This window comes from Schistocerca cancellata, chromosome 7 (genome assembly GCF_023864275.1).
Source record: "Schistocerca cancellata isolate TAMUIC-IGC-003103 chromosome 7, iqSchCanc2.1, whole genome shotgun sequence".
Lineage (NCBI taxonomy): Eukaryota > Metazoa > Arthropoda > Insecta > Orthoptera > Acrididae > Schistocerca > Schistocerca cancellata.
In genome coordinates, this window is record NC_064632.1 from 272198426 (window position 1) to 272210626 (window position 12201).

Genomic DNA, 12201 nt, shown 5'->3' on the forward strand with positions numbered 1-12201 from the left:
ATTTCCTATTCAAAATCTGGCCCACTAAAACTCCAGGAAGAGTGTGATCTTCATGCCGAGATTTTCATTTTTAAAATTCAAAATCTCCCCTACTAAAATCAGGTAACTGTTTATAACATTCAGGTCGTCTCTTCGTTAGTTCAGAATATGGTTGAAAATCAGAAAACAAGATAACAGTTTACCATTTTGCTCTCAACAACTGTCAGACGAATTGTCATAAAAATGAACAAGCACAAATTGACGCCATGTGATTACTTCATTCCATTATCACAATTAAAGCGTTAATTTTAACAGTGATTGCCAGAGCGGGGTAATTATTACTTCCGTAGTTGGTACTGCACGTCAATAAACGCAAATTACAAAATAAATACTACGACTTATTACGAACGGATAGAAATGTTTACTTTGAAAATGTTTTTAAAGCTGGTGCTGACTTCGTCACGTTTTCGCAATGGACACTGATCGATTGACACTTTGGAACGAGGACCATCCCTTTATAGTAAGAAAAAGACGTATCTCATCAAACTATCCGAAACCGCTGCGTAAACGAAAGCAAAGCAGTCGTACCCCGAGCGAATTCTCTCCAGACTATACGAGCTTTTATTGTATTGAAGTTCTGGTCCTTTGCAGCAACGTTTATGACAGAAAAACTGATTTACAGTGACGGAAAAAAAATGCAACACCAAAAAGATAATTAATGTAGATAATGAAATTTCGGGAATACATTTGTCTAGGTAAAATATTTAAGTCATTAATATTTGCAAGATCACAGGTTAAGTAAGCGCGAGATATGCCACTGCAAATGTGAAATACAGGTACGAAGGTAAGTCAATTATTATCCGCAAAGTAGTTATAAAATTTTACTGTTATCAAATAGGAAACTTACAAGAACATCATTTTTCGACATAGTCTCCTTGCGTTTCAACGCACTTGGTCCATCGTTGTACAAGATTTCTGATGCCCTCATAAAAGAATGTTCTCGATTGAGCTGCGAGCCAGGAATGCATCGCTTCTTTCACTGCTTCGTCCGAGGCAAATCGACGGCCCCTTAATGCCTGTTTGAGTGGACGAAACAAGTGATAGTCAGAAGGGGCAAGATCGCGACTATAAGGAGGATGATCCAGTACTTTAAATTTGAGTTTCTGGAGCGTTTCAGCAGTATGGGCAGCAGACGGACAATGTCGTGCAACAACACAACACCTTCTGACAGCAATCCTCGGCGTTTGCTGTGAATTACAGGCTTTAGCCTCGCAGTAAGCATCTAACTGTAACGTACACTGTTTATTGCTGTGCCCCTTTCCCCATAATGTTCCAGTATTTGACCTTGTGCGTCCCAAAAAACCGTAAGCATCAGTTTTCCTGCGGACGGTTGGGTCTTGAACTTTTTCTTGCAGGTGAGTTTGCATGTTTCCATTCCATACTCTACCGTTTACTCTCTGGCTCGTAATGGTGGATCCATGTTTCGTCACCAGTAATGATCCTAAGAAGTTGTCCCCTTCGTTACCATAACGATCCAAACGTTTTTTGCAGATGGCCAAGCGCGTTTGTTTATGCAACTGTGTGAGTTGTTTTTGGGACCCACTTTGCACAAACCTTATGAAACCCAAGTCTGTTGTGGATGATTTCGTAGGCAGAACCGTGACTAATTTGCAGACGATGTGCCAATTCATCAATAGTTAATCGTCTGTCTAAGAGAATCATTTCACGTAAACGCTGAATGGGTTCTTCATTTGTGGTGGTAAACGGCCATCCGGCTTCTTCATTGTGCGTAACACTTGTGCGACCATTTCAGAATTTTTCAATCCATTCGTAGACACTCCGTTGTGGCAAACCACTGCTCTCGTATTGCACCGAAAATCTTCGATGAATTTTGGCCCCTGATTCACCTTTCGGCCACAAAAAGTGGATCACTGAACGTTGCTCTTCTTTGGTGCAAATAGACAGCGGAGCAGCCATGATTAACAGCACGGCAGCGATAACGAAACTAACCTAGCAACTTGAAAATTGCAAAGATATAACAAGAAGTAAACAAAGCATGTGTCATCAATATAAAATGCCAGAACCACCAAAATAAACAAAAATATAACTAAATTGCGGAAGATAATTGACTTACCCTCGTACATTAATAAACCGGCCTAACAGCCAGGATGTTGAATACGAACTTGCAAACGCGCATTCATTGTATTGCACAGCTGCCGGATGTCTGTGGGATGGAGCTCCTTGCCTGTTGCACTTGGTCGGTGAATACAGGGACGGTTAATGCTGGTTGTGGATGACGCTGGTGTTGTCGTCCGACGACGTCCCATATATGCTAGACTGAGACAGATCTGGTGATGCTGCAAATCTTTAGCCTCAATGATAAAATTCGAGATTACAAGAGAAAATGGAACACACATCTATAAAGAATAGAGAGTGAGAGACTTCCCTTAAAGGCAAGAAACTATAAGTGTCATGGGAGAAGAGGCAGAGGAAGACCACGACAGAGATGGGTACCGTAACAGGCAATTCCTGGCTAATACCTGAAGAGAAGATGAAGATGAAAAAAGTAATCTTCAGAAACTGGTTGCATTTTATTGAATACTAATCCAAAATCAGTTCAGAAGCCGGTAATAGGTCAACAGTCAAACGTTTGACTACATGCGGGTGCCCACCATGGTACGGGGGATGGCGTTGAAATTAATGAAATGTTGCATTCGCTGTGTTGGAATATGTTCAGTGACCTACTGGTAGAAGTCGGATCTTCTTGACTGTAGTTTTTAAGCACCTTTCCACAGAGGTTACTAAAAACCCCAGCAATATTAATCGGAAAGCGAAGGGAGTGCAAACGAATTTTATCTGAATTCCTCTGTGCCAGCTTACCTGCATTGCATAATAGCAACAGTGGGCAACAGCAACCGACAACGGACAACAGCGGCCGAAATTGTAAGGCTTGCGACGTCACGTCTCTGCGCGGGAGTTTGCAGAAAATGAATTTCACTTTTCTCAATAACTAGCCAAGGTGTGCGTCGCATCTTCGAAAAGGCTACAACCTCCTAGAAGATTTCCTTCGCAGAAGCGCACGAAACGCTGGGTTTCAACAAGAATTTCATCCGAGCCCGTCAAAGCAAGCGGAATATTCTAATAAGCCCGCCTATTTTGCACCACGCGTGGACTCCTACATACGATGCCAGCACCGCTGCATCGATAAGCCTGTGCTTCCACGGTCAGTACTGTTGACATGTCAATCGAACTCACAACTGACGTAAAAAAAAAAGTTTTGGAACATCTGTGACCGGACAGACGACAACCCTCATGCCGCGCATTTCCAGGGATTCCGACACGAATTTGCTATCAGTGTGTGACTAGGTATTATGGACGTTCCTGTCATTAGACCATGCCTTCTTCTAACGAAGAAATTGGTCCCGCGTACTTGATTTTCCTATAATACGTGCTGGACCCATTCTTGGACGCTGCGCCTTTGAACGTCGTAGAGAAGTGTGAATTCAGCACAGTGATGTCCCCAACCAACCGTTTGGGCAAAGATGTTGACACCGACGTGGTCCAACCGTGTGGCCACCACGATTACCGGATTTAATTATATGGCACATTTTGTCGTGAGGTAGTATGAAGACTTAAGTTAAGCCATTTCTATGACAGAGGAAGATACTCGGGCGGGAAGTCTAGTCGCTGTACAACACATTGACCATTACCTGAACTTGAGTGGTGATTACAATGCGTGCATCGACACAACATAGAGTCGCTGTTTAGCTCATCGGAACCATATGCCAAACGTATTGGTCATGGTACAGCGACATGCACATGTACCGATGGCGGTAGTGTTCCGTACACAAAGTATAGAAGGGCAGTGCATTTATGGAGCTGTAATTTGCACTCAAGTGATTCATGTGGAAAGGTTTCCGATGCGATTATGGCCGCACGACCGGAATTAACAGACTTTAAGCGCGAAATAATAGTTGGAGCTAGAAACTTGGGGCATTCCATTTCGGAAATCATTAGGGAATTCAATATTCCAACATCTGTAGTGTCGAGAGTATGCTAAGAATACCATATTTCAGGCATTACCGCTCACCACGGATAACACGGACAACGCAGTGGCCGATGGCCTTCTCTTAACGACCGAGGGCAGAGGCGTTTGTGTTGTCAGTGCTAACAGACAAGCAACATTGCGTGAAATAACCGCAGAAATCACTTTGGGACGTATGTAGGAGAGTACGGCAGCTCACGACCGACGCTAGTGCCTTTCCTAAGAGCACGACATCGCCTACAACGCCACTTCTCGGCTCGTGACCATATGAGTTGGACTCTTGACGATTGAAAACCCGTGGCCTGATCAGATGAGTCGCGATTTCAATTGGTAAGAGCTGATGGAAGAGTTCCAGAGTGCGCAGATCCCACGAAGCCATGGACCGACGTCGTCAAGAAGTCACTGCGCTAGCAGGAGGTGGCTCCATAATGGTGTCACCTGTGTTTATGGCATGGATTGGATCCTTTGGTCCAACTGAACCGATCATTGACTGGAAATGGTTATGTTCGGCCACTTGGAGACAATTTTCAGCCATTCATCTTCCCAAACAACGATGTCATACTGTAACATCCCCACTATATATGTTTCTGTCTGAAATTTAGCCCAACTTTACCACCCACTCTATAAAAATCTACGTATTACCAAAAACGATGTCCGCACAAACTGTTGTCAACTTAAACTCATATGCTAAACTGTGACAAAACAGAACCTAATATGAACTGAACTGTAACTGATCTAAATGCACCTTGTCCTTATGTTAAATGCGGAACTGAAGGAAAACAATTATCTGACCCTGATCAAAATTTCGACTTACCTCGCGTCTTTACAACATCATTGCAGGTTACTCGAATGCACAACAGTAAACAGCAGGCAGGCAGCGGCTAATCTATATTTCTGTTTCTAAATACATATTCAAACTGTTGCATGTGACAATGCATAATGACAAACAGTGGGATGGGGAGAGTGACTATTTCTATGAAATGATCTGTCAAGGCAATGATTTTAGAATGAAGTGTTTATTCAAAAAGACAGAGTAATAAAGCTTCCTGGCAGATTGAAACTGTGTGTCTCGGTCGGGCACACAGTTTTAATCTGCCAGGAAGTTTCATATCAGCGCACACTCCGCTGCAGAGTGAAAATCTCATTCTGGAAACATCCCCCAGGCTGTGGCTAAGCCATGTCTCTGCAGTATCCTTTCTTTCAGGAGTGCTAGTTCTGCAAGGTTCGCAGGAGAGCTTCTGTAAAGTTTGGAAGGTAGGAGACGAGATACTGGCAGAAGTAAAGCTGTGAGGGCCGGGCGAGAGTCGTGCTTCGGTAGCTCAGATGGTAGAGCACTTGCCCGCGAAAGGCAAAGGTCCCGAGTTCGAGTCTCTGTCGGGCACACAGTTTTAATCTGCCAGGAAGTTTCGTATCAGCGCACACTCCGCTGCAGAGTGAAAATCTCATTCTGGAGACAGAGTAATACTTCGTGTGAACTTTACACATAACATAGGTCTGAACAATACTATGCTTAACAAAGTGAACGGTGATTTAAAAAGGGTACAATGCCAACAGATAATTTATTTGAAAACCAAACAGCTTAATCAGTCAATATGTTAATGCATGACTCAGGGAAATGGGGTGGTCTTTCTCTCAGCTCTGAGCAAGTTAACAAGTTAACAATAATCATTCGTTGCTGCTCAGTGCTGCAGTCTTACCTCAAACTCCTTCTCCTCAAAACGTAACATAATTCAAAATTTATATGAAAATTTATGTTCTCTTCACGTTCTAGTATATCCATCTTACTTATTCGTGATGTCCTTTACTAACTTGCTGTCTCTCTCTGACGCGCACATCGAAAACATACATAAACCAAAATGACATGACCACATTACAGTGTCGCCGGGCCACAGTTGTTCACGATTGATTTGAAGAACATTCCGGACTATTCGAGCGAATGATTTGGCCAGCCAGATCGCCCTACATGAATCTCATCAAACATTTATGGGAAATAATCAAGAGGTGAGTTCATCCACAAACTTCTGCACCGGCAACGACTTGTTGAGTCCACTGCACGTCGATTTGATGCACTACTCCGGTGGAAAGGAGGGCCAGCACGATATCAGGGGGTATCCTGTGACTTTTGCACCTCCGTGTAATTTTTTTGAAATTTTTACTACATCAAAAGTATTAATGATACGTGGGTAAGTTCCTTAATTTCTGAAGAAACACCCAAGTCTTCTGGACGACAACGACGAACAGAGTGAGGGAGGGAGGGAGGGAGAGAAGGAGTGTGTGTGTGTGTGTGTGTGTGTGTGTGTGTGTGTGTGTGTATGTGTGACCGTAAGTAAAGTCATACTGCATTAGTTTGTCAGCTGTGCAATCTTGTTTCGTCTGCGGGTGGCTTTCGAGATGCATGACCGCTGTTCTTTCCGGTACTAGAATGTAGTTTTCAAGGTCCGTGAACACGATTGCAATGTATTTATTTTCATGTTTGTTTTGCGCTCTGTATGGTTTGTGCTTTTGTCAAACTGAAGGTTGTATAGATTTTACGCCTGCGAGCGGTAATACGAGCTTTAATATGACAATGAGAAGTTCAGATGAGAAAGTATTAATCACGAAACAAGCACAGTTTTGTAACAAGCACGGAAACATTTGAACAATTCGTATTTAACTGTCATTTATTTTGCAGACAGTCAGAAATAATTCCAGGTCCTGCTGCTTTTGAGTGTGCAAACAGAAAATAAGGTGGATTTCGTATGGACGTATTTTCACGAAATGAGGAAAAAAGAAACCTATGGGCATTTGCATTAAACAGAGGAAATACAAAATGCGCTGGAACGCAATGCATTTGCGATTGACCAGCAGTATTTCTGTTAGTACTGTCACGCCTTTTGAATCTCTTTTACACGTAGAGAATCTGTTAGACGACTCCTGTGGGCGATGCCTGTCACAAGAACTGTTGGTCTATCTATTCCATGATGTTTCGGAATTGCAGCCGGATAACGTCCACTTCCTGCCATGATATTTCAGCAGAACCATTAAGCCATCTTCAGGTGAGTGTTTTGGTTTCTTTGTTTTGCCCACAGTGACTGTTTGAGTAGATCCTGTAAACACCGTTTACACAAGCAGTTCTTTCAGTGTACGGGTTTTTGACGCTTTACATTTCTTTAAAATTTCGTACATACGACCGCCGGGCTTTATGAAATCTTGTATCTCCTAGTCCTTGCTGACAGCTTAAAGTTTCGCCACTTTCTTTGCCATGGTTGTCCGAGTATATATGAGTCTCAGTTTTACTACGATACAGAACACCGCGCTTTGTTTGGATTTCGGTATTACCGCTGCCTATTGGTGCGGATAATTGTTAAGAACGTTTGTCGCCTTGCAATATTTTATAGTCCCGTGACATACCAGTCCTGCAGATGTTTTTAACTAAATCAAGACTTTCATATATTTTGTGGAGTAGAGACAGTTTTCTTGTTATATTTGTTATTTTATTTTGGTACTGCAGTGTAGTTTAACATTATGGGATCTTAGACGTGCTTGTTTTTGTAACGTTGCTTGTGAGAGGTATTTGGCCTGAAACCGTTAAAGATTCTGCAAAGACGTGTGATTACTTTTTGTTATATCTTCAAACGGATGACTGCTTACAGTTTTGTCTCGTGTGACGTAATTTGTGTTTCACTTCAGAGTTTTTACAGTTTTCATAGGAAAAAAATCTTATAACACCTGAATGTGTAGCCTCTGTTCTTGTTAGTGTCATGATTTGTCAAAGCAGAAATATCTAGGTCCTCAAATAGTTGTTACGTAAACTGTAAGAACTCTGTGGCAAGTATAAATAGCACTAGGGAGACGTATTATTAGTCTAACGACGATCCAGTACATGAAAAGCAGTTTACTAGTATTTAGTCACATTTTTGTCTCAGTAACAGACGTATTTCCGTGGGAATTGCACTCCGCTATCGTCTGTTCACATGTTCCTCCGCAGCTTGGACGGAGCATGGCCGCCGCTGCGGCCTTGGCGACATTCCCTCTGTATATACAGGGAGACGAAAAACTCTCGCACTCGGACTTCGCAGCCGAATCCTCACATACTGGCAATACAAAAATGTCCGTCACACAATTTCGTCCTGTGCATATTTCGGACAGTAAATGGACATTATATATCGGCAATCTGGCAACACTGTGTGTTGTGCTGTGTAGTTGCAGTGGATAGTGTTTTGGGTTAGCATGCACGAGGCCGAGGGTTCGATTCTGTTCGTGGATTATTTGTTTTTATTTGCTAAAACTAGTCTGCATGGTACGGTATATGGCGTCTTAATCGTCATACAGCGATCATAGTGGGTCATCTACAAAACATTTGCAGTTACGTATTACGAACACAGAAATGGCAATATAATCGTTTTCATTTGTCACCTTTTAAAGAAACCTTCCGCATGTCGTGGACGCGAATCGTTTCGCGCCACTGCATCTACTAGCTTCCAAACTTGTTTTGTGTGTACCCTCCCCCAGTGGGCCCTTCTATTAATACCGCCTATTATTCTTGCCACGTTCAGGTACGGGGGTACACAGAAAACAGGTCAGGCCTCTATTAGTTGCAGTGGCGCGAAACAATTGACGCTCAAAACGTTCAAAAGGCTTCTTAAAATGCTGACCAATGAAAACTATTGTACTTCCATTTATGTGTTCGTAATACTTAACTGGAAATGTTTTGTTGGAATCGAACCCTCTACCTCCTGCATGCCAACCCAAAACACTATCCACTGCACCAACTGCACAGCACTAATCTAGCTGCTAACAGAGCTTCTTACCATACACGTGATTATAGTGTTGCCAGATTGCTAACCTTTAACGTCCATTCACTTCCCGTAATACGCGCAGGACGAAATTTTCTGAGAGACGTTTTTGTATTGTCAGTATGTGAAGGATCGCGCTGTGAAGTCCGAGAGCGCGAATTTTTCGTCACCCTGTATACGCTCTCCACCGCAAAACGGGTCAGAACAAGTTGACGTCAGTCGCTGACGAACCCCTTCTGCTCCAGGCCGACAGCGAAGGCCTGAAGATCGCCTTTACAGACGGGGCGACAGAACCTGTTATCTGACAGATCCCTCTAGACCTCGGCATAGTAAAAAATTTTGTAACTTCTTCATATTCCCCGTATAATTGTTACCTCATTGAGTTTCCTTATTAGCAGCGTAATGTACTGTGTAACGCATAATTACATTCCTTAAACAGAAACCGGATTTCAAATGGTTGTGGAACGGAGAATTGGATTTGCGTACTCGGTCTCCTCTACAAGTTCTAGAAGTTGTAATAGGAAATTCCATACACCATGCATAGTTTGCTCAATGATCATTTCTGTCTTGGTCCGTCAATTGGGCGGGGGGGGGGGGGGGGGGGGAAGCGCGGGATGCTGTTTGCTGTTTGTATTCTGTATGACAACTATTAGAAAAAGGAACGCGTGTTTCTTCAAAAAATACGGGAAAATTGGTGGAATTCATTTTAATTCGTTAAAGGGGTTTTACGTGCTTCGGCCGCAGTTGCCGAGCGGTTCTAGGCGCTACAGTCTGGAACCGCGCGACTGCTACGGTGGCAGTTTCGAATCCTGCCTCGGGCATGGATGTGTGTGATGTCCTTAGATTAGTTAGGTTTAAGTAGTTCTAAGTTATAGGGGACTGATGACCTGAGAAATTAAGTCCCATAGTGCTCAGAGCCATTTGAACCATTTTTTTTTACGTGCTTCGTTAGTTTGGTGTGCAGTCTGCACAAATATCAAGAAGAAAACTGTACTTTATCTATGTCAAGCATAACTGGAAGCTTATTATATAAAAACTTTTAATATAAAAACTTTCTCACGTCAACTTGTTCTGACCCGTTTTGCGGTGGAGAGCGTATACAGTGTGACGACAAACTTCTTAAGTAATAGAACCCAGTACGTTGTCCTCGATGGTAAGTGTTCATCGGAGGTGAGAGTATCATCTGGAGTGCCCCAGGGAAGTGTGGTAGGTCCACTGTTGTTTTCTATCTACATAAATGATCTTTTGGATAGGGTGCATTGCAATGTGCAGCTGTTTGCTGATTATGCTGTGGTGTACAGGAAGGTGTCGTCGTTGAGTGACTGTAGGAGGATACATGATGACTTGGACAGGATTTGTGATTGGTGTAAAGAATGGCAGCTAACTCTAAATATAGATAAATGTAAATTAATGCAGACGAATAGGAAAAAGAATCCTGTAATATTTGAATACTCCATTAGTAGTGTAGCGCTTGACACAGTCACATCGATTAAATATTTGGGCGTAACATTTCAGAGCGATATGAAGTGGGACAAGCATGTAATGGCAGTTGTGGAGAAGGCGGGTAGTCGTCTTCGGTTCATTGGTAGAATTTTGGGAAGATGTGGTTCATCTGTAAAGGAGACCGCTTATAAAACACTAATACGACCTATTCTTGAGTACTGCTCGAGCGTTTGGGATCCCTATCAGGTCGGATTGAGGGAGGACATAGAAGCAATTCAGAGGCGGGCTGCTAGATTTGTTTCTGGTAGGTTTGATCACAACGCGAGTGTTACGGAAATGCTTCAGGAACTCGGGTGGGAGTCTCTAGAGGAATGGAGGCGTTCTTTTCCTGAATCGCTACTGAGGAAATTTAGAGAACCAGCATTTGAGGCTGACTGCAGTACAATTTTACTGATGCCAACTTATATTTCGCGGAAAGACCACAAAGATAAGATAAGGGAGATTAGGGCTCGTACAGAGGTATATAGGCAGTCAGTTTTCCCTCGTTCTGTTTGGGAGTGGAACAGGGAGAGAAGATGCTAGTTGTGGTACGAGGTACCCTCCGCCACGCACCGTATGGTGGACTGCGGAGTATGTATGTAGATGTAGATGTAGAATGCCTAGACTGCAGTTTTCAGTATACAGTTGCAGTTAAGGTATTAAAAGTATTTTACATTATTTTTATTAATAAATTCAATTAAGACCGCAGTCTTCTCCCTGACAATGCCATGCTTTGTGGAACGAACCAGTACATGCGCAGTACCTAAGTCACTGATGTAGAAAATATTGCGGGTGTATGTTGTTACTAGAGAGATATTTAAAATATTTGTCGAATAACAGACACTGATTTTTGTTTAATCATCTGTTACGTACCTGCATGTCAATAAAGACTTGAAATTTAATGAAGCTACTTAACAAGGTATTCACAGTAGTCTCATATTTGAGACTGTGCGACGACTGTTACGGCATAATGCACAGTGTAATACATTTCATTCATTTATTTTCACTTGCAACATTGTAGCGTTGTATGGTCATTAAGTGAAAGCCATAAAGCGGGTCTCCTACTCGCGGAAAAGAGCTGCAGACAGGGAAGTCTGGTTCTTTGTATGCAGATCGAGAAAAGTGGCCACACAGGCAAAACGAGGTAACGCCGCGGCTTGTTTCGAAAACAGAGGGACGGCACATTAGCCTTTCTCTCTGTCGCCGAGGCAAGGAGAGCTGGTTCTTCCCCAGCCTTCTTTTGTGTCACAAAACGGGAAATCACAAAGGGCGCTTACGAAGATGAGAAAGGCTGCGCCATTTAGGAAAATAAGATGCATTACTTTTATGAAGTGGAGAGAGAACGACGCCAGAAATTCGCGAAAATAGCCGTGCGCGTTTAAACGCGGGTGTATTACGCTTGCAATTCAGAAACTTTGCTGTTTCCATGAAAGAATAGAATTAACTAATTAATTTCTGTTAGAATACGCAAAATGCGACTTCTGTACATAACGTTCATGTTTCTGCTTTGCATCCGTAGCAACGGTGAGATCTGGTCAGTATTTTGACAAGTTGTCTGATCGGTAACACATTTTCTGACATAACTCTGTTGTAAGCATATGACCTTGAGCTACGTCTACGTTACATTTCCTAGGCTCTAGTTCGTATCTATCACAACCCTACTGCGTTCCACTGGCGGTTTTCTTATTTGTTAAAAGAACAACGTTACCGAATCTTTTGTCTTCTATACGTACTTATATACACTCATGCTCATAAATTAAGGATAATGCTGATACATGGTGAAACAACGCTCTGGTGGGCGGTTTGCGGGTTTAAATTACCTCGAGGTATGACCATGCGGTGCACTCGAGCTGCGGTCGTCGCACGGTGGCGCTGGCAGCAGTCCACATACGCACAGGTGTGTTGGTGCAGGTCAGAGCA